The sequence below is a fragment of the Quercus suber genome, unplaced genomic scaffold (assembly GCF_002906115.3).
Source record: "Quercus suber isolate HL8 unplaced genomic scaffold, Cork oak 2.0 scaffold_596, whole genome shotgun sequence".
NCBI classification, from domain to species: domain Eukaryota; kingdom Viridiplantae; phylum Streptophyta; class Magnoliopsida; order Fagales; family Fagaceae; genus Quercus; species Quercus suber.
Genome location: NW_027070040.1, coordinates 167,341 through 187,972, shown reverse-complemented (window position 1 = coordinate 187,972; position 20,632 = coordinate 167,341). Strand labels below are relative to the sequence as shown.

Here is a 20,632-nt window from a genome sequence, read left to right as displayed (position 1 = left end):
TAAACTGCTCATTGCCCACTACGTATATTCTTGAATTGAGCCATGGAATTACAAGTTCTAATCCATGAATATAGCTCACATCTTTCTTTCAGATATATATAAAATAAGTCAATGATATTGCCCACCGTTTTTCGTTGAGGTTATATGCTATTAAACCCATTGGGAGACATATGTATATGTGTATATATATATATATATATAAAATCCAAGAATTGGCCATTATGCGTCCCTAGAACAAGTGAATTTTGTCATCACGTTTTCTTTCGGATACGTATATATTAAGTCATATTAGATTTGCCACGTCTTCGTTTGGTTATATACATTAGGTTAAATTAATGTTTTCTTTGGTTATACTTATATACATTAGGTCGGGTTAACGTTTCTTTGATTAAATATATTAGGATGAATTAATGGTTTCTTCGGTTATATATATTAGGATGGTTTAAGAAAATTATTAGGTATTTTCGGAGTACCATAAATGCGTAGTCTCTCCTCTCACATGAATGGTGAGTCCCACCATGAATTTAATTAGTTGGATCACCATTCATGTGAGAGGAGGGAGTAAGCATTTATGGTATTCTGGGAGTATACAATAATTTCCCGATGGTTAAACATTTTCTTTAGGGTTTTATATTAAATCCAAGGTCAATGATATTTTGGCTATTGCCTTCCTCATGGCCAGAGGCGGAGCCAAGGGGGGGCGAGAGGGGGCAAGTGAAAGGGATTCATCATTAAAGAGGCCAGGAGATGTATTTTTCCTTTGAAGTTTAGAACACATACAATTGAAGAGGCAACCAAAATTTTCAAGGTATGATTTCTCACTGTTAGAAACAAAGAATTAAAGGGTTAGAATTTTATCATGGAAACGTTAATGATGTGTCAATTGTTCAAAAGGGATTTTTGTAGAATATGACTTAAAATTTTAAGTTAAACTGCTCATTGCCCACTACGTATATTCTTGAATTGAGCCATGGAATTACAAGTTCTAATCCATGAATATAGCTCACATCTTTCTTTCAGATTTATATAAAATAAGTCAATGATATTGCCCACCGTTTTTCGTTGAGGTTATATGCTATTAAACCCATTGGGAGACATATGTATATGTGTATATATATATATATATATATAAAATCCAAGAATTGGCCATTATGCGTCCCTAGAACAAGTGAATTTTGTCATCACGTTTTCTTTCGGATACGTATATATTAAGTCATATTAGATTTGCCACGTCTTCGTTTGGTTATATACATTAGGTTAAATTAATGTTTTCTTTGGTTATACTTATATACATTAGGTCGGGTTAACGTTTCTTTGATTAAATAGGATGAATTAATGGTTTCTTCGGTTATATATATTAGGATGGTTTAAGAAAATTATTAGGTATTTTCGGAGTACCATAAATGCGTAGTCTCTCCTCTCACATGAATGGTGAGTCCCACCATGAATTTAATTAGTTGGATCACCATTCATGTGAGAGGAGGGAGTAAGCATTTATGGTATTCTGGAAGTATACAATAATTTCCCGATGGTTAAACATTTTCTTTAGGGTTTTATATTAAATCCAAGGTCAATGATATTTTGGCTATTGCCTTCCTCATGGCCAGAGGCGGAGCCAAGGGGGGGCGAGAGGGGGCAAGTGTCCCCCCTGACTCCTCCAAAAATATTCCATATGTATTACCATTAGGAATTTTTTAAAATGCTTTACCCTCATTGATGCAGAAACTAAACACAAATTAGGAAAAAAGCTTCCTGGTCTTGCTGAAATAAAGGGAAAATGACAAGCTTACCTAATGCCCAACAAGTCAATGACACCGTGTAAGGGAGAAAAAAAAAAAAATAGGGAAAAAGTTTCCTGACACAAGCAAAAATAAATAGAAGAATTTTCCTTAGGCACAATAACACACAAGCTTTGACTTGTCGGCTGTTAGCTTTTATTAATAATAATAATAATAATAATAATAATAAAAAAGTGTCTTTCTTATGACATTTCAATTGATAGTCCTATATTTTACACTCTCTTTTTTCTTTTCTTTTTTTGTCCTCAATTTCTTGACATTTCAGTTTAAAATTGTGGGTTTATGTTATGAACAAAAATTTTAATTATTTTGAAAAATAAATAGAAAGTCGAATTTTACTTATAGTTTCAAAAACAATCAAGAAACGAGAGTGAGACGTGTATACAACTTTGCAAATAAATTACTATATTTTTCATATTTTTCAAATTAATTAATTTCTACAATTTATTTTATAGTATTAACTTAAATGTCTAACTATAGTTTACTTATAATTAATTTTTGTATGACACTTATAGTTGTCATTGTTTTTTGTTTTTATTATTTTTAATATTGACTTCTAATCTTGCCTCCCCTGAATTGAAATCCTAGCTCCGCCACTGCTCATGGCAATATGAGTTTCGATTAATGCAAGGGAATATTATTGGTCAGAATATCATTGGTTAGAAAAACTTTAATTTAGTTTTAAAAGTGTTACTAGTTCAGTAATGTATAATTTTAGTGAGCTAGTTTGTATAATTCAATAAGATTTATATTTTGTAGAGGATATTAAGTATTTTCCATGGTTGATTATAGGTTCTATTTAAGAGTGTTTTAAGACTATTTTGAGGGTGTTTCGGCTGGACTTTTAAAGTGATTTAAGTACTGTAAGTAATTGTGCATAATATACACAATTTTGTTCATTAGGTTCCTAGAAGTCAAAGGTTTTCAAAAGTTATGTTTTTAAGCATACATTTTCCCGAGTTTATCAAAGATTTTTTACATAATTGAAAGAGAAATTTCGACTCTTAAATAATGTTTTAAAGAGAAACTTCAAATTGTAAATAATGTTTTGAACGTCCGAATCTCATTTAAAAGATGATTTCTAAACTAAATTATTTTCCAAAAATAATTGAGTTTCAAAGTAAGTTTTCTAAAATGGTTATTGATCTTTAAATTTGTCTAAAACCAAGTAATTTCAAATTCATATTCCTATTTTCCAATGGTATTTAAAATGTTTCTTTTAGTAAATTGAATTTTCAGATTTATTCAAGAATTGTAAAATACTTGCATAAACTCCTCAATTCTTATTTATTCCTTAAGAGAGTCAAGCATCCTTTGGTTTATGTTTCAATTCAATATTTTGATATTTGATATGCCTCTATATTTGGAATAATTGTTAGTATTAAGAAAATTATTCTATTTTGTATAAACTTTGCTTTTGTGATATGTGACTCAAAATAAGTGTTTTTAGAACTGATCAGATATATGTGTTAATTTAAATATAATTCAGTAAATTTAGTAAACATAATTAATTTACTAGTATAAATTACATGTTATTAATATAATGTTTAATTAGACACAAATAACTATTTTCAAATACATTGCAATGTAATTATTTATTGAAAGAGAACTCAACATTTTTTTAAATATAAAAAATCATTACAAAATATTATAGTAATTTGTTTAAAAATTATTTTCAATTATATTTAAAAAGCTAGATAAATTAATTTGTGTAGTTGCAAAATAGTGAAAATTAACTTAACAATGATTTGGCCAACCAAAAGAGAGAAAAATTGACCACAAGAACTGGAAATTCCAAAAACAGCCATAAACTTTCCTCTTATTCTGGTCAGTGACCAGTGAGAGAGATAAATTAGTGATGTTGTGTAAGATGATCCTAGGCCGATTCCAAATAGGAACCGGCCTAAGATGAATATTCACAAACTTTGAGATTCACATATTATAAGTGAACCTAAAATAGAATTAATAAATGATTAGATAAATTTAGTAAACATAATTAATTCAGTAAACATAATTAATTTACTACTATAAACTACATGTTGTTAATATAATGTTTAATTGGACACAAATAACTATTTTCAAATACATTGCAATGTAAATATTTATTGAAAGAGAACTCAACATTATTTTAAATATAAAAAAATATTACAAAATATTATAGTAATTTGTTTAAAAATTATTTTCAATTATCTTTAAAGAGATAGATAAATTAATCTGTGTAGTTGGAAAATACTGAAAATTACCTTAACAATGATTTGGCTAGCCAAAAGAGAGAAAAATTGACCACAAGAACTCAAAATTCCAAAAACAGCTATCAACTTTCCTCCTATTCTGGTCAGTGACCAGTGAGAGAAATAAATTAGTGACGTTGTGTAAGACAATCCAAGGCCGATTCTAGATAGGAACTAAGGATGGCAATGGGGTGGGGCGGGGCCGAAGGATGGGATCTTCGCCCCCGCCCTGCATAGATTTTTCTTGCCCCATCCCCGCATGACGGGAAAATTTCTTACCCCATCCCCGCCCCTTAAGGCCCCGCGAAGACCCGTGAAGCCCCGCCCTATACCGTAAAACTTTATTTATTGTTAATTTTCCCTACAACTATTACCATTTTTTCAAATAAAATGACATGTTTCAATAATAAAAATATACTTGAAATTATAAATAAATTTATCCTATCAAATCAAACTATTTTCTAGCAAAAACTAAATAATATTATCTAAATGTTTAACAAGACAATATCACAACAAAAATCTCATAGTATGACACAATAAAATAATCCAAACTCCTAATACATGATTGATGTCATCATATCGGCAATCAAACCAATAGGGAAACATATTCCTCGTCATCTCATACTTCATTCACCACCTCATATTTCTAACATGAAAATTCAAAAACAAAAACCCAGCTCGTAAAATAGATATGGATTTTGACAAGCATAAAGAAGCAATGTTGCTAAGCAAAGTGAAATCCCAATGGGAATTCCAAGTGTTTAGAGAAAAGGGGGTGTATGACGACGTACCTTATATTTTATAACAACCAAATACCCTCACAAAATTACAAAAACAATGACATAGACAAATATTTAGAGCCTCAGACCCGTACCTCATTAAAAAAAAAATTATATTATGTTCATGATGAAAAGTAAGTTGAGAAAGATGTATGAATCATGAATGAAATCATTAATTCAATAGTATATAAATTTGTTTCTAATAAAGAAAAAAAAATGTTGAAATTGGTACCTTATTTCCAACTTTGCTAGAGAGAAAAAAGAGGTAAAGCTACATTAGGTAGAATAAAATTAGCTGATGATATTTTTGTTTAAATAGTAGGGTTTTAAGGTATGAAAAAATTACAATTTAACCCTTATAATGCGGGGCGGGGAGGGGCAGGGTGGGTCTAAAAAGTATAAACCCATCCCCACCTCGCCTCGTGGTGTGGGTCTAAAATCTTGCCCCATCCCCGCCCCACCACCTTTGCGGGGCGGGGAAAACTCACACGTGGCGAAGCGAGGAGGGGTGGGTCAAGCGGGGCGGGGCAAAATTGCCATCCCTAATAGGAACTGGTCTAAGATGAATATTCACAAAGTTTGAGATGCACATATTATATGTGAACCTAAAATAGAATTAATAATTGATCAGATAAATTTAGTAAACATAATTAATTCACTACTATAAACTACATGTTGTTAATATAATGTTTAATTGGACACAAATAACTATTTTCAAATACATTGCAATGTAATTATTTATTGAAAGAGAACTCAACATTCTTTTAAATATAAAAAATCATTACAAAATATTATTGTAATTTGTTTAAAAATTAATTTCAATCTTTAAAATAGTAGATCAATTAATCTGTGTAGTTGGAAAATAGTGAAAATTACCTTAACAATGATTAGGCCAGCTACAAGAGAGAAAAATTGACCACAAGAACTCGAAATTCCAAATACAGATATCAACTTTCCTCGTATTTTGATCGGTGACTAGTGAGAGAGATAAATTAGTGATGTTATGTAAGATGGTCCTAGGCAGAATCCAAATAGGAACTGGCCTAAAATGAATATCCACAAAGTTTGAGATACACACATAATAAGTGAACCAAAAATAGAATTAATAACTGATTAGATTAATTTAGTAAACCTAATTAATTCTGTAAACATAATTAATTTACTACTATAAACTACATGTTGTTAATATAATGTTTAATTAGACACAAATAAATATTTTCAAATACATTGCAATGTAATTATTTATTGAAAGAGAACTCAACATTCTTTTAAATATAAAAAATCATTACAAAATATTATAGTAATTTGTTTAAAAATTAATTTCAATTATCTTTAAAATGATAGATAAATTAATCTGTGTAGTTGGAAAATAGTGAAAATTACCTTAACGATGATTTGGCTAGCCAAAAGAGAGAAAAATTGACCACAAGAACTCGAAATTCCAAAAACAGCTATCAACTTTCCTCCTATTCTGATCAGTGACCGGTGACCATTGAGAGAGATAAATTAGTGATGTTATGTAAGATGGTCCTAGGTAGATTCCAAATAGGAACCGGCCTAAGATGAATATCCACAAAGTTTGAGATACACACATAATAAGTGAACCTAAAATAGAATTAATAACTGATCAGATTAATTTACTAAATAATGTTTAAATTAACACATATATCTAATTAGTTCCTAAATTATATTTTAGGTTCACTTATATTTGATCAGTTCTAATTCAGCAAATTCATTATGTTTACTAAATTAATTATGTTTACTAAATTAATTTGATAAGTTATTAATTCTATTTTAGGTTCACTTATAATGTGTGTATCTCAAACTTCATGGATATTCATCTTAGGCTATTTCCTATTTGGAATTGGCCTAAGATCATCTTACATTACATCACTAATTTATCTCTCTCATTGGTCATGGACCAGAATAAGAGGAAAGTTGATGGCTATTTTTGGAATTTCGAGTTCTTGTGGTCAATTTTTCTCTCTTTTGGCTGGCCAAATCATTGTTAATGTACTTTTCACTATTTTACAACTACACAGATTAATTTATCTAGCTTTTTAAAGATAATTGAAAATAATTTTTAAACAAGTTACTATAATATTTTGTAATGATTTTTGATATTTAAAAGAATGTTGAGTTCTCTTTCAATAAATAATTACATTGCAAGGTATTTGAAAATAGTTATTTGTGTCTAATTAAACATTATACTAACAATTGTAGTTTATACTAGTAAATTAATTATGTTTATTGAATTAATTATGTTTACTAAATTAATCTTATCAGTTAGTTATTTGTGTCTAATTAAACATTATATTAACAACTGTAGTTTATACTAGTAAATTAATTATGTTTACTGAATTAATTATGTTTACTAAATTAATCTTATCAGTTATTAATTCTATTTTAGGTTCACTTATAATTTGTGCATCTCAAACTTTGTGGATATTCATCTTAGGCCGGTTCCTATTTGAAATCTGCCTAGGGCCATCTTACATAACATCACTAATTTATCTCTCTCACTAGTTATCGACTAGAATGGGAGGAAAGTTGATAGCTGTTTTTGGAATTTCGAGTTCTTATGGTAAAATTTTCTCTCTTTTGGCTGGCTAAATCATTGTTAAGGTAATTTTCACTATTTTCCAACTACACAGATTAATTTATCTAGCTTTTTAATGATAATTGAAAATAATTTTTAAACAAATTACTATAATATTTTGTAATGATTTTTGATATTTAAAAGAATGTTGAGTTCTCTTTCAATAAATAATTACATTGCAATGTATTTGAAAATAGTTATTTGTGTCTAATTAAACATTATATTAACAATATGTAGTTAATAGTAGTAAATTAATTATGTTTACTGAATTAATTATGTTCACTAAATTTATCTGATCAGTTATTGTGTCTAATTAAACATTATATTAACAACTGTAGTTTATACTAGTAAATTAATTATGTTTACTGAATTAATTATGTTTACTAAATTAATCTTATCAGTTATTAATTCTATTTTAGGTTCACTTATAATGTGTGCATCTCAAACTTTGTGGATATTCATCTTAGGCCGGTTCCTATTTGGAATCTGCCTAGGGCCATCTTACATAACATCACTAATTTATCTCTCTCACTAGTCATTGACTAGAATGGGAGGAAAGTTGATAGCTGTTTTTGAAATTTCGAGTTCTTGTGGTAAATTTTTCTCTCTTTTGGCTGGCTAAATCATTGTTAAGGTAATTTTCACTATTTTCCAACTACACAGATTAATTTATCTAGCTTTTTAATGATAATTGAAAATAATTTTTAAACAAATTACTATAATATTTTGTAATGATTTTTGATATTTAAAAGAATGTTGAGTTCTCTTTCAATAAATAATTACATTGCAATGTATTTGAAAATAGTTATTTGTGTCTAATTAAACATTATATTAACAATATGTAGTTTATAGTAGTAAATTAATTATGTTTACTGAATTAATTATGTTTACTAAATTTATCTGATTAGTTATTAATTCTATTTTAGGTTCACTTATAATATGTGCATCTCAAACTTTGTGAAAATTCATCTTAGGCCGGTTCCTATTTGGAATCGGCCTAGGATCATCTTACACAACATCACTAATTTATCTCTTTCACTGGTCATTGACCAGAATAAGAGGAAAGTTGGTGGTTGTTTTTGGAATTTTGAGTTCTTGTGGTCAATTTTTCTCTCTTTTGGTTGGCCAAATCATTGTTAAGTTAATTTTCACTATTTTACAACTACACATATTAATTTATCTAGCCTTTTGAAGATAATTGAAAATAATTTTTAACCAAATTACTATAATATTTTGTAATGATTTTTGATATTTAAAAGAATGTTGAGTTCTCTTTCAATAAATAATTACATGGCAATGTATTTGACAATAGTTATTTGTGTCTAATTAAACATTATATTAACAACATGTAGTTTATAATAATAAATTAATTATGTTTACTGAATTAATTTTGTTTACTAAATTAATTATGTTTACTAAATTATGTTTAAATTAACACATATATCTGATCAGTTTTAAAAACACTTATTTTGAGTCACATATCACAAAAGCAAAGTTTGTTGTAATCATTTTTAACCAAATTACTATAATATTTTGTAATGATTTTTGATATTTAAAAGAATGTTGAGTTCTCTTTCAATAAATAATTACATTGCAATGTGTTTGAAAATAGTTATTTGTGTCTAATTGAACATTATATTAACAACATGTAGTTTATAATAATAAATTAATTATGTTTACTGAATTAATTATGTTTACTAAATTAATTATGTTTTCTAAATTTAGTGAATTATGTTTAAATTAACACATATATCTGATTAGTTCTAAAAACACTTATTTTGAGTCACATATCATAAAAGCAAAGTTTATAAAAAAAATAGAATAATTTTCTTAATATTAACAACTATTCCAAATATAGAGGCATATCGAATATCACAATATTGAATTGAAACATAAACTAAAGGATGCTTGACTCTCTTAAGTTATAAATAGGAATTGAGGAGTTTATACAAGTATTTTACAATTCTTGAATAAATTTGAAAATTCAATTTGCTAAATGAAACATTTTAATTACCATTGGCAAATAGGAATATGAATTTGAAATCACTAGGTTTTAGACAAATTTAAAGATCAAGAACCTTTTTAGAAAACTTACTTTGAAACTCAATTATTTTCGGAAAATAATTTAGTTTAGAAGTCATCTTTTAAATGAGATTTGGATGTTCAAAATGTTATTTAAAATTTAAAGTTTCTCTTTAAAACATTATTTAAGAGTCGAAGTTTCTTTTTTTGTGACGTAAAAATTCTTTTGATAAACTTTGGAAAATACATGCTTAAAAACGTAACTTTTGAAAACCTTTGACTTCTAGGAACCTAATTAACAAAATTGTGCATATTATGCACAATTACTTATAGCACTTGAATCTCTCTAAAAGTCCAGCCGAAACACCCTCCAAATAGTCTCAAAACACTCTTAAATAGAACCTATAATCAACCATGGAAAATACTTAATATCCTCTATAAAATATAAATCTTATTGAATTATACAAACCGACTCACTAAAATTATACTTTACTGAACTAATAACACTTTTAGCACTAATTTAAAGATTTTCCAACCAAAGATATTCTAACCAATAATATTCCCTTGCATTAATCGAAACTCATATTGCCATGAGGAAGGCAATAGCCAAAATATCATTGACCTATGATTTAATATAAAACCCCAAAGAAAACGTTAAACCATCCTAATATATATAACCGAAGGTTTTCAAAAAAAAAAAAAAAAATTGTTTTTCCTCTGGAGGAGGAGGGAGCCATAATAATCTACTTACTAGTGGTATAAATATAAATATTATTATTATCCCATTATTAGTGGTATTTATCCACCATCATTCCTGATTCCTGCAAAGAATCATTAAGAATATTAGGGCATTGGTAATAGTTGACAATTTAGCACTACTAGTATTACCTTCAAAATTGTCTGTGGAATACAAACTCATCGTGGGTCATGAACAGATATATTAGTAGGAAAATCATAAGACAAATTCAAAGCATCATTGATATAATTTCAAGTTTTGAAGCAAATTTGAATTTTACTTTCTGTCAAAAGGATCAGTAGTAATTCCATCATGTTCAACAAGAAAAGGATACAAAGCATTTATAAATGGTAGACCAAGAATCACTTTATCAGTCATATTTTTGACCAAAACAGAGGGAATCTTGAAACAGATATTATCATGGCAAATATGAGCATTATTCGTTCATATTTAATCTTCATTTGAGAACCATTAGCAGAAACCAATCTTTCAATTGATTTTTCAAATATTTTGAAGGAATCAATCCTTCCTGGATACAATTCTTATCCGTACCAGAATCAATCATGGCAATAATAGTGAAATGATAATCATGAGAAACAACAATTTTAACGTTTGTGAACCATTTCGAGGAAGCATTTTATTAATATGAACAAGACTAGGTTGAGAATCATTAACATTACCTTTATCAGAAAGAAGAGCTTGTTGACAGGATTCATCTCCATCCGTATGCTCATCTTGTTCATTATCAGATTTATTTTGATCAATATTTTTATCAAGTTTTAACATTAAGATTTCTTGTCTAAGATTATGATTATCACTTTTAATATTTTTAAATTCATGTTTTAACTCATTTATCTCTTGTTTAGCAGTATAAATTTCATGTTGAAGATCATTAACAGTTAAATCTTTAGATTTCTTTTTATTAAATCTTTCTAAAGTTTCTTCAAAACTTATTGTAGATTTAGGTTTTTTATTAGTTTCATCTTTTAACAAGTTTTTCTTGAACTGTTCTAAATATTCTTTTTGTAATGCAGGGTTTTCAATTTGACCTATCAATTTCATTAACAAGCTTTCATTTTCTTCACCTTTAGTGAGAGCATTAATAGAGTTAATAACATTGCAACATGAATCTCTACAACCAATTTTAATATTAGGAGAATCAAAAGAATCATCAGCAAAATGATAGCAAAAATCAGTTGAAGAAGAAAAATCATCTTCCAAAGAATCAGACGAATTGTTTGATTCAAAGATTCTAAATAATTTTCTTGATCATTATCATCAATATTTAACATGTTAAACTTATTTTTTAACTTACCAGGTTTTTGTTTACAATCTTTACTAAAATGACCATGTTTTCCACAATTGAAACATTTACCTTTACCTGATCTTTAGTTAACATGTTTTTTAGAAACATTTTTCCTTTTAGCATAAAAATCATTGAAATTAGTTTTGTATTTTTTATGTTTTTATGGCTTTTATCATGTTTTTTACCCTTTTGTCGAGAAGGAGCAATAGGGGGTAAACCATATTGTTCACAAAAATTACCCATTTCATATTTGGCTTTTTTTTTATTTTTTAATTGGTGTTTTAAATTTTTTCATCATTGCACATGTTCATACCAAGTTTTTTAATAGTGCTTAAAATATCACCATAAGTTAAATTATCATAATCAATGGAATCATTTTTACTAATTAATTCTTGTTTTACCTTATGAGCAAAGATAGAAGACAGACCGCCAATAAACTTTTCTTTCCAATAAGGCTTGTAACAATCTTTCCAATGCATTACTCTAGAAAGGAAAACATCTTGGTACCATCTGTAATCAGACATAGTAGGATATCTCAAATTATTTAGCAAATCAGAAATTCGAGATGAAACATTAGATGGAGCACCAACAAAATGTTTGATAATAGTATAAACAAGGTATTAACACCATCAGGAATACCTCGACCAACACGTTCATCAGAAATAGGCAAACCTTCATCATTCTTTTTAACAGCATGGTTAATAGATCTCTGGATTCTTCTGTAAGGTATGAATCCCACCATCCACGAAGAGTACCAGAAAAACCAATAGCAAGTAAGTCACAATTTCAAGTTGATCAAAATCATGATTATTTTAGTAAGCAATACCAACCATGGACATGTGTCCCATTTTGTTAATAATTTCTTGTTCAGAAAACCATCAATATTCCATTCATAAATTTTATCAGCAGAAACAGAAAACTGGTATATATATATATATAAAACCATTAAATATTTTTAAAATGTATAGTTTAAGAAAGGGTAAGCTAATAACATGTATAATTTGAACCTCTTCTAAAGAAAAGTATATAATTTGAACCATGTAATTGTGATTTTTTTAATTGTGCCCGTGCATATGCACAAGGTTTACACGCTAGTTTTAGCAAAGGGAGAATGCTCAATCTTCCAGTCACAAACTATTTTAGAAACTTTTGTAAAAACTATTAATGTGATCAATTGTTATGGGTTTCATCTAGGCTCATCATTAACATTATTTTTTCACTTATAAATAATCATTTACCACATTAGTAATTTGTAAAAAATGTTGTAAAATCATTTGTAACTATAGCATTTTCCAAAATTATTTGAAGTTGAAGGTAAGTTGAGTGTAATCATGCTCAAATAAAAAATAAATAGTGAGTGTAATACCCTGCATACTCTATTTGGGGTTATTATATATATGTACTTTAGTTGAGCGTAATCATGCCATAAGTACTTTTTATTAGTAATTGCAGTCCACTACCCCGCTAAGTCAACATCTCTGATACATTAAGTATAGGGTAGAGGAAGAGATAAATTAAGGTTTTCATAGAAAGAGATTCATCACTAAGAGGCTAGGAGATGTATTTTTCCTTTGAAGTTAGAACACATACAATTTAAGAGGTAACCAAATTATTCACGGTATGATTTATCACTGTTCGAAACAAAGAATTAAAGGGTTGGAATTTTATCATGGAAACATTAATGATGTGTACATTGGTCAAAAGGGATTTTCCTAGAATATGACTTAAAATTTTACATTAAATTGTCCATTGCCCACTATGTATATTCTTGAATTGAGACATGGAATTACAAGTTCTAATCCATGAATATAGCTCACGTTTTTCTTTCAAATATATATATATATATATATATATATGTATGTATGTATAATAAGTCAATGATATTGCCCACCGTTTTTAATTGAGGTTATATGCTATTAAACCCATTGGAAGACATATATGCATATATATTAAACCCTAGAATTGGCCATTGTGCGTCCCTAGAACAAGTGAATTTTGCCATCACGTTTTCTTTCGGATATGTATATATTAAGCCATATTAGATTTGCCACGTCTTCATTTGGTTATATACATTAGGTTAAATTAACGTTTTCTTTGGTTATATACATTTGGTCGGGTTAACGTTTCTTTGTTATATATATTAGATGAATTAATGTTTTCTTCGGTTATATATATATATATATATANTCTAGAGCCTCATGCTTTCGTTATAAATTCTAGGTGAGCACATGATCTTCCATTAAAGGCAAGTATAAGTGAAATAGAATCAAATCCATAGAAAGATTGGAAAGTATAAGCTTTCAACACATGGCAGCACAACACATATTCATATAATCATATCCACATAATTTGGGGTATTAGAATGTGAACTTTTGAGTTAAACTTCAAAGATAAGTAATGCCTTTTGGTTAGTGTCACGAGCTTTCATTATAAATTCTAGTAATTGCTAAAATTTGACTTTTTACAAAGCAAGCCAAAACATACGTGGCTTAGAGAAGTGTCTTCTTATTTAGGGTCAACGGAGTTAGTATGTAATTAATAAGTAATTTAAATATATATATATATATATATTAATGAGAAGTCACAATACAATCAAGGCACTTTTTATTTTACTTTTTCTCCATTTCCCTTTTTGCAAATCAAAACATATAATAGGGAAGTTGAGTAATTTTCTTTTCCATTGTCTAAAAAGCCTTGTTATATATATATATATATATATAGGCAAAACTCAAAGAAAGTTCAATTAAAATTCGAAATTAGAATACAATTTTATGTGTCTAAATTTATGTGAAGACCACACCATATTTATCCACTTAAGTTTGTTAAATTGAGACTGTTTGATCTGTATTTTGTGTTTGGGTTTGATTGTTGATGGTATGATATGATTGTTTGATTTGGATTTGAGGCATGACAATGATTGTTTGATTTAGGCTTGAGGCATGTTTGTGATTGTTTGAATTGGGAAATAAATTTTTTTTTTAGAAACATCTGGGAAGAAATATTGAAATGGAAAAATATGGTGTAAAAATTATTTAGAGAGAAAAAAAATAATATTTAAATAAAATAATGATAGAGTATTGACTATTGAGTTTATGGTAGTTGGCTATGATTAGCAGGTGAGTGAAAGTAACATAAGTGTGATATTTTATAGTAAATTTGACTAAAAATACACTGATCCTAATGCGAATGCTCTGATGTTATTATCATTGATTGCTTTTTAGCCATCAAAGTCCACGACAGCAAAGTGGCGCTCTGTTCCAAGATTGGATTTTTGATAAAGAGTTTTCAAACGATTGTGGGAGATAGAGTGTAAGAGCCCACACAATCACACTATAGTAATGATAATAAATAAGACAAATTCAACAAAACTTTTTTTAGGCTCCGCTTGGGAGGAGGGAATGGAATGGAATGGAAAGGAATGAAAAGAATCAATTTAGAATATTCTTCCCTTCCCTTGTTTGGAAGTTTTAGTGGAAGGAATGGAAAGCCCATTCCCTTGTTTGAGAGTTTAAGTAGGAGGGAATGGAATGGTCTTGGCTCCTAAGCAACCAAAGTTAACCTTTTCATTTATTGAGAAGGGTGTAAGAATGTGGGACAGGCTGAAGCCAAAGAGAAGAAAAGAAAGAGAGGCTATTCGGCCTAGGGGAGAGTTGAAGCAAAAAGGGCCTTTAGGCTACTTTGGAGAAGAGAAGTTCTAGAGAGTGTTTGAGAGAAACACACATAGAGCTTCAAAGGTGCAGTATGAAATTGAGAGAGAAAATATAGTGAGATTGTGTGTGAGTGAAAAAGAAAAAAATGATATATTTTCTTTACTTAAGTTACACAAAAAAAAAAAAAAAAAGTGTGAGAGACTGAGAAATTGGGTGCTCTCAAAAAATAGATTTGGGTGCTTTTAAGGGCACCTCTCTTTTTGGGTAAGTGATGTGAAATCGTCACTTATTTTTTATACAAAAAATAAGAAAAAATTAATAAAAACTACATGTTCAAAATACTTCGAATGTCATTGATTCAATAAAGAAAAATACAATTTTGGTAAATTAACCTTACAAGGCTTTGGGTCCTAGTTATAATCTATGCAAAAGAATACAAAGCTTTGGTCCTAGTTACAATCTATCAAAATTAAAAGACAAAACACTAACCTACCTATCTAAAAATCCTAAGCTCGAGGGCTAGGTTACAGAATGAGAATGTGTTAGGAACCCATTCCGCCCAAACAGAGTCTGGTCTTCTAGACTCTAATGACTAATATACCATTTTTGTATGATGTTGAATGATATGTTGAACACACATGACAGACACTTGACAAAAATTAATTTAAATAAATTTGCCTTATGAATGATGTCCTCTTTTTAAAAAAATAATATTCAGATCTGTTTTGAAAATTAAAAACATAAGACTTGGTTTGTAAAAAAAAAAAAAATCAAATCTGTTTTTATGAAAAAAAAAAAAAAAGATGAGATTTGGTTTGTAAAAAAAATTAAATCTTCAAAGCTTTCTGACACTTGTCGGTCCATTCAAATGCTTTCTTAAGAACCTTAAAAAATGGCAGGCATTTGTCAGTAGCTTTAGAAAAAACTTTTGAGGGCAGGCAACTTGTCGGTGAGGGACTGGACTTCTTTAACATTGCTCGGAGGCTGCATACTCAAAATTGCTTGAATTTTGTCAGGGTTTGCTTCGATTCCTCTGTAGGAGACCATAAACCCTAGGAATTTTCCTGATGATACTCCAAAAGCACATTTGCTAGGGTTCAACTTCATGTGATACTGCCTCAATGTATCGAATGTTTCCTGCAAGTCGTCCAGATGCCTTTCCTTGTCCTAAGTTTTCACCAACATATCGTTTATATAGACTTCCATATTCCGCCCGATCTGTGGACGAAACATATGACTGACCAGTCGTTGGTACGTTGCTCCAGCATTTTTCAAACCGAAAGGCATTACTTCGTAACAAAATAATCCCTGACTGGTGACAAAGGACGTCTTCTCTTGGTCTGCCTCATCCATCCTAATCTGATTATATCCAGAGAAAGCATCCAGGAAATTGAGCAACTTGTGGCCTGTAGTAGAATCTACCAACTGATCAATGCGTGGTAGCGGGTAACTATCCTTGGGACAAGCCTTGTTTAATCAATGAAGTCGACACACATTCTCCACTTGCCGTTCGCCTTCTTAACCATGACCACATTGGCCAACCAGTCAGGATAGTATACCTCTCGAATGAACTTCGCCGCAATTAACTTCCGAACTTCTTCCTTAACAGCATTGTCTCTCTCTGGGGCGAACACCCTCTTCTTTTGTCGCACTAGTTTGGAGGAAGGGCATACACTCAGACGGTGGGTAATGACACTAGGATCTATACCCAGCATGTCTTCGTGACTCCATGCAAACACATCTCTGTTTCTTTTTAAGAAACAAATGAGATCTTTCTTGATCTTCGCTTCTAGATCTGCTCCAACCCTGGTACACCTCTCAGGGTTATTATCATCCAAGGGAAATCTTCCAACGCTTTAATGGGTTCTGCCACAACTTACTTTTCTTCAATATTCATTGCTTGAATTTGCTCATCCGTAGCCAGCATGGCTAGATAACACTCTCTTGCTGCTAATTGGTCTCCTTGTACTTGGCTACCCATGTTCTGTTGAGAACTTGACTGACAAGTGGTAGGTAGATGTGACTGCCTTCCACCTATTTAGGGTCGGCCTTCCAATTATTGCATTGTAAGAAGATGAGCAATCTACCACAAGGAAGTTCAACTCCTTGGTAACTTGCTGTGGATATGCCCTCACTGTCACTGGTAATGAGATACTACCCACAGGTTGCACCTTCATTCCACCAAAACCTACTAGAGGGGAGCTTGCTGGCCGGAGCAAGTCTCGTCCTAACCTCATCTGCTGAAAGGCTGGATAGTACAAGATATCAGCAGAGCTCCCATTATCTATCAACACCCTTCTAGTCTTGTAATCTGCAATGAGGAGGGTGATGACAGTAGCATCGTCATGAGGGTGATGGACTCTCTCCGCATCCTCGTCCGTGAAGGTGATCGCTTGCTCGTCCGTAGTCCTTGCGCTCAGTGACCGTCCAGAGAGCTGAACGCTCTGCACTGCTTTCAAGTATGCTTTCTTTGACTTAGACAACTATCCTGCAGAACTTCCCCCTAGAATGATTCTTATTTCTCCGAGCTGTGGTCGTGATGATTCTTTTACCTTCCCTTTCAATTTCTTGTCCTTGTGATCTCGTCCAAGGAAATTTCTCAGCTTCCCTTGTCTGATGAGATTCTCAATCTGCTGCTTCAAATCGAAGCACTCGTCCGTATCGTGCTCATGATCTCTATGGAAGCGACAATACTTGTTCCTATTGCGCTTGTTGGGATCTCCCTTCATCTTCTCTGGCCACTTCAAGGAAGGCTCGTCTTTGATTTGCATGAGGACTTGCTCGAGCGGCACGTTCAATGGGGTGTATTGTTGGTTCCTCACTAATGGACCTACCTTTTTTTCTCGGTCTTTCTTATCCTCCGTTCGTCCCATCTTCGGACAAGGACCTTGTTCAGAATGACGAGCAGGATTTGTTTCCATTCTCTCAGCTCTTTTTCTCTTCTTAGGTATAATCGCGTCCTCTGCATTCATGAAGTTTTGGGTGGAATGGACGAGTTCTGCCATGGACTGAGGTTCCTTCTCATAGAGTTTATGTATAAACAAGTCAGAATTGACCCATTATGGAAAGCTGCCAACAGTAGCTTGTCATCTACCTCGTCCACGGTCAAGGCTTCCCTATTGAAGCGTGTGATGAAGGAACGCAAGCTCTCATTCTCTCCTTGCTCTATGGTTAGCAAACTAGACGAGGAACGCTTATGTCTCTGTCCTCCAATGAAGTTATTAACGAATAATTTGCTTAATTCCTCGAAAGAACTTACTGAATTCAGGGGTATTTTACTGAACCATACTCGCGCAGGCCCTTTGAGGGTAGTTGGAAAGGCTCTACACATTATCTCATCCGGGACCCCTTGAAGATGCATAGTAGTCTTAAAGGTAGCAATATGGTCAAAGGGGTCACGTGTGCCATCATATGAGTCTAAGGAAGGCATCTTGAACTTTGGTGGTAAGGGATGGCTATTGATGGATGCAATAAAGGGTGAGTCAGTTCTGTGAACTAAATCTTCTACAGGATTGGTCCTTCTCATGCTCTCCCTCATTTCATCCATGACTTTTCTCATTTGGTCCACTTCCCTCTCTAAGTGTGGTACCTCCGTGAAACAGCACCCCTTGATTGACTTTCAGGTTCAAGGTTTCTTTCACCTTCCTGACTTTGTTCACGCTCCTCTCCACGAGCCTCATGCCGTTGCCTCCTGAAATTAATCTCCCTCTGCAAGTCTTGATTTTGGCGAGTCAATTCTGCCATGGCAGCAGCCATGGATTGCATGTGCTGGGTAGAAGAGGGCTGCATGGCGGGCGCCGATTGTTGACCGTGATTGGGATTATTGGAAGCGTCTCTACTCTCTTGGGGCTTAGACTGGTAGCCCTTGATCTTGTCCGGACCATCTCAGCCCTTTTTCCTGAGAAAGAAATAATAAGACTCGACAAATGAAATTCAAATGCGGTGAATACAATCTAATTTATTTCCACAGACGACGCCAACTAATGTTCCCAAGGAAATCAGTGGGCTGAGGATCTCCGGGTCTTGATCTCGTAGGGAGTCCTGTAAAATAAAATAGGATCAGAGGAGACCGATGGGAGCCGGCCAAGGGTCCTCCGATGTCAAAGTTAATATTTTTGCTAATCGTCGAAAGAAAGAAAGTGCTATTAAGAATTTTTCAGAATGTTTTTCATACCTTGCTCCTCTGCCAACGAGCCCTTTATATAGTGTTCGCCCAAAGCGGTTACCTTGTAACTTCTCCAATCATCGCGGGTCTCGAGGGTAACCGCTATAACCGTTATGGAGGTTACAATACTTAGATTCCTTAACTGATCATTTACTATAGAGCGGTTGATGGAAAATTGCATCAGTTGAGAACAGACGCAACGTCTCATCTCGTCCGTCTTACCTTTACAAAGGACGAGACGCTGTCATAATGCCTAGCTCGTCCGTCATCAAGGACGGACGAGACATTATTACAATGCCTCGTCTTTGTCCCTCAAGATGATGGAGACCGATAAGGGTGACTGTTGACTCAATTGGCAGAGGCTCCATCCTTTTCCTCGGACGAGGCGTGTGGACGACCTGTGGGTTATCCTTTTTCCTTCCCCATCAGTTGGACGAGGCGTGTGGACGACCTGGGAGTAGATACTTTTTCCTTCCCATCATCAACTAAATTAAGTGCACAGTTATTTTTTAGGATAAATATATATTTTTTTCGCTTATAAGGTTTTCATGAAGTTTTTTTTTTTTTTTTGGTTAGAAAATGACAAAATGTTACCCTTGTTAATTTTTATCATGTGTCTAGCGAAATTTTTAAGTGGCCCTATACTTAGTATTAAAAATTTGAAATGGACTATTCAAAAAAAGAAAATGCTAAAAGTACTTAAAATTTTTTTTACATAAAATTTACAAATTGATGTGATGATGTATGTGATTGGTAACTCATTAGTTTGTAAACTTTTTGTTATAAAAGTTGTAGTATCCTTAACATTACTCTTAAAAAAAAAAAAAAAAAACCACACACACACAAAACACAAAATTGGAGACATGGCAAAAAATTATTGGTCCCCTGCTCGAAGAAAATGAATTTACAAAAACGCCCCCAAATCATCTAAAGTAAAATCCCATTCTGGGCTCATGCATCCCCTGATCCCCAGTCTAAAATTTTATTTATTGAAACAAATATCACGTTCCAATCCAGCCTATCAACTATGTTTACGAAACTAAATTCCTAATAATCATCATTTTTTCTCTCTCTCTCTAAACAAAGAGAGGACTTCAGTTTTATATATATATAGGATAATAGGTGAGAGGTTGCAGTTTGCATTTTGATATTTTGTATCAAAAAATATAAATCTAGAAGAACTAGCACTTAGAGAGAGAGAGAGAGAAAATGATGATTATTAGGAATTTAGTTTCGTAAACATAGTTGATAGGCTGGATTGGAACGTGATATTTGTTTCAATAAATAAAATTTTAGACTGGGGATCAGGGGATGCATGAGCCCAGAATGGGATTTTACTTTAGAT

General features: G+C 31.6%; 1 non-coding gene across 1 annotated transcript; it reads right to left on the bottom strand.

The window, feature by feature from the left end:
* Nucleotides 1-4,569: 4,569 nt before the first annotated feature.
* LOC136063926 (small nucleolar RNA Z102/R77) lies at nt 4,570-4,655 on the bottom strand. Its single transcript, XR_010625577.1, has one exon. It is a non-coding gene; the product is annotated as a small nucleolar RNA Z102/R77 (small nucleolar RNA).
* Between the last annotated feature and the right edge of the window lie 15,977 nt (nt 4,656-20,632).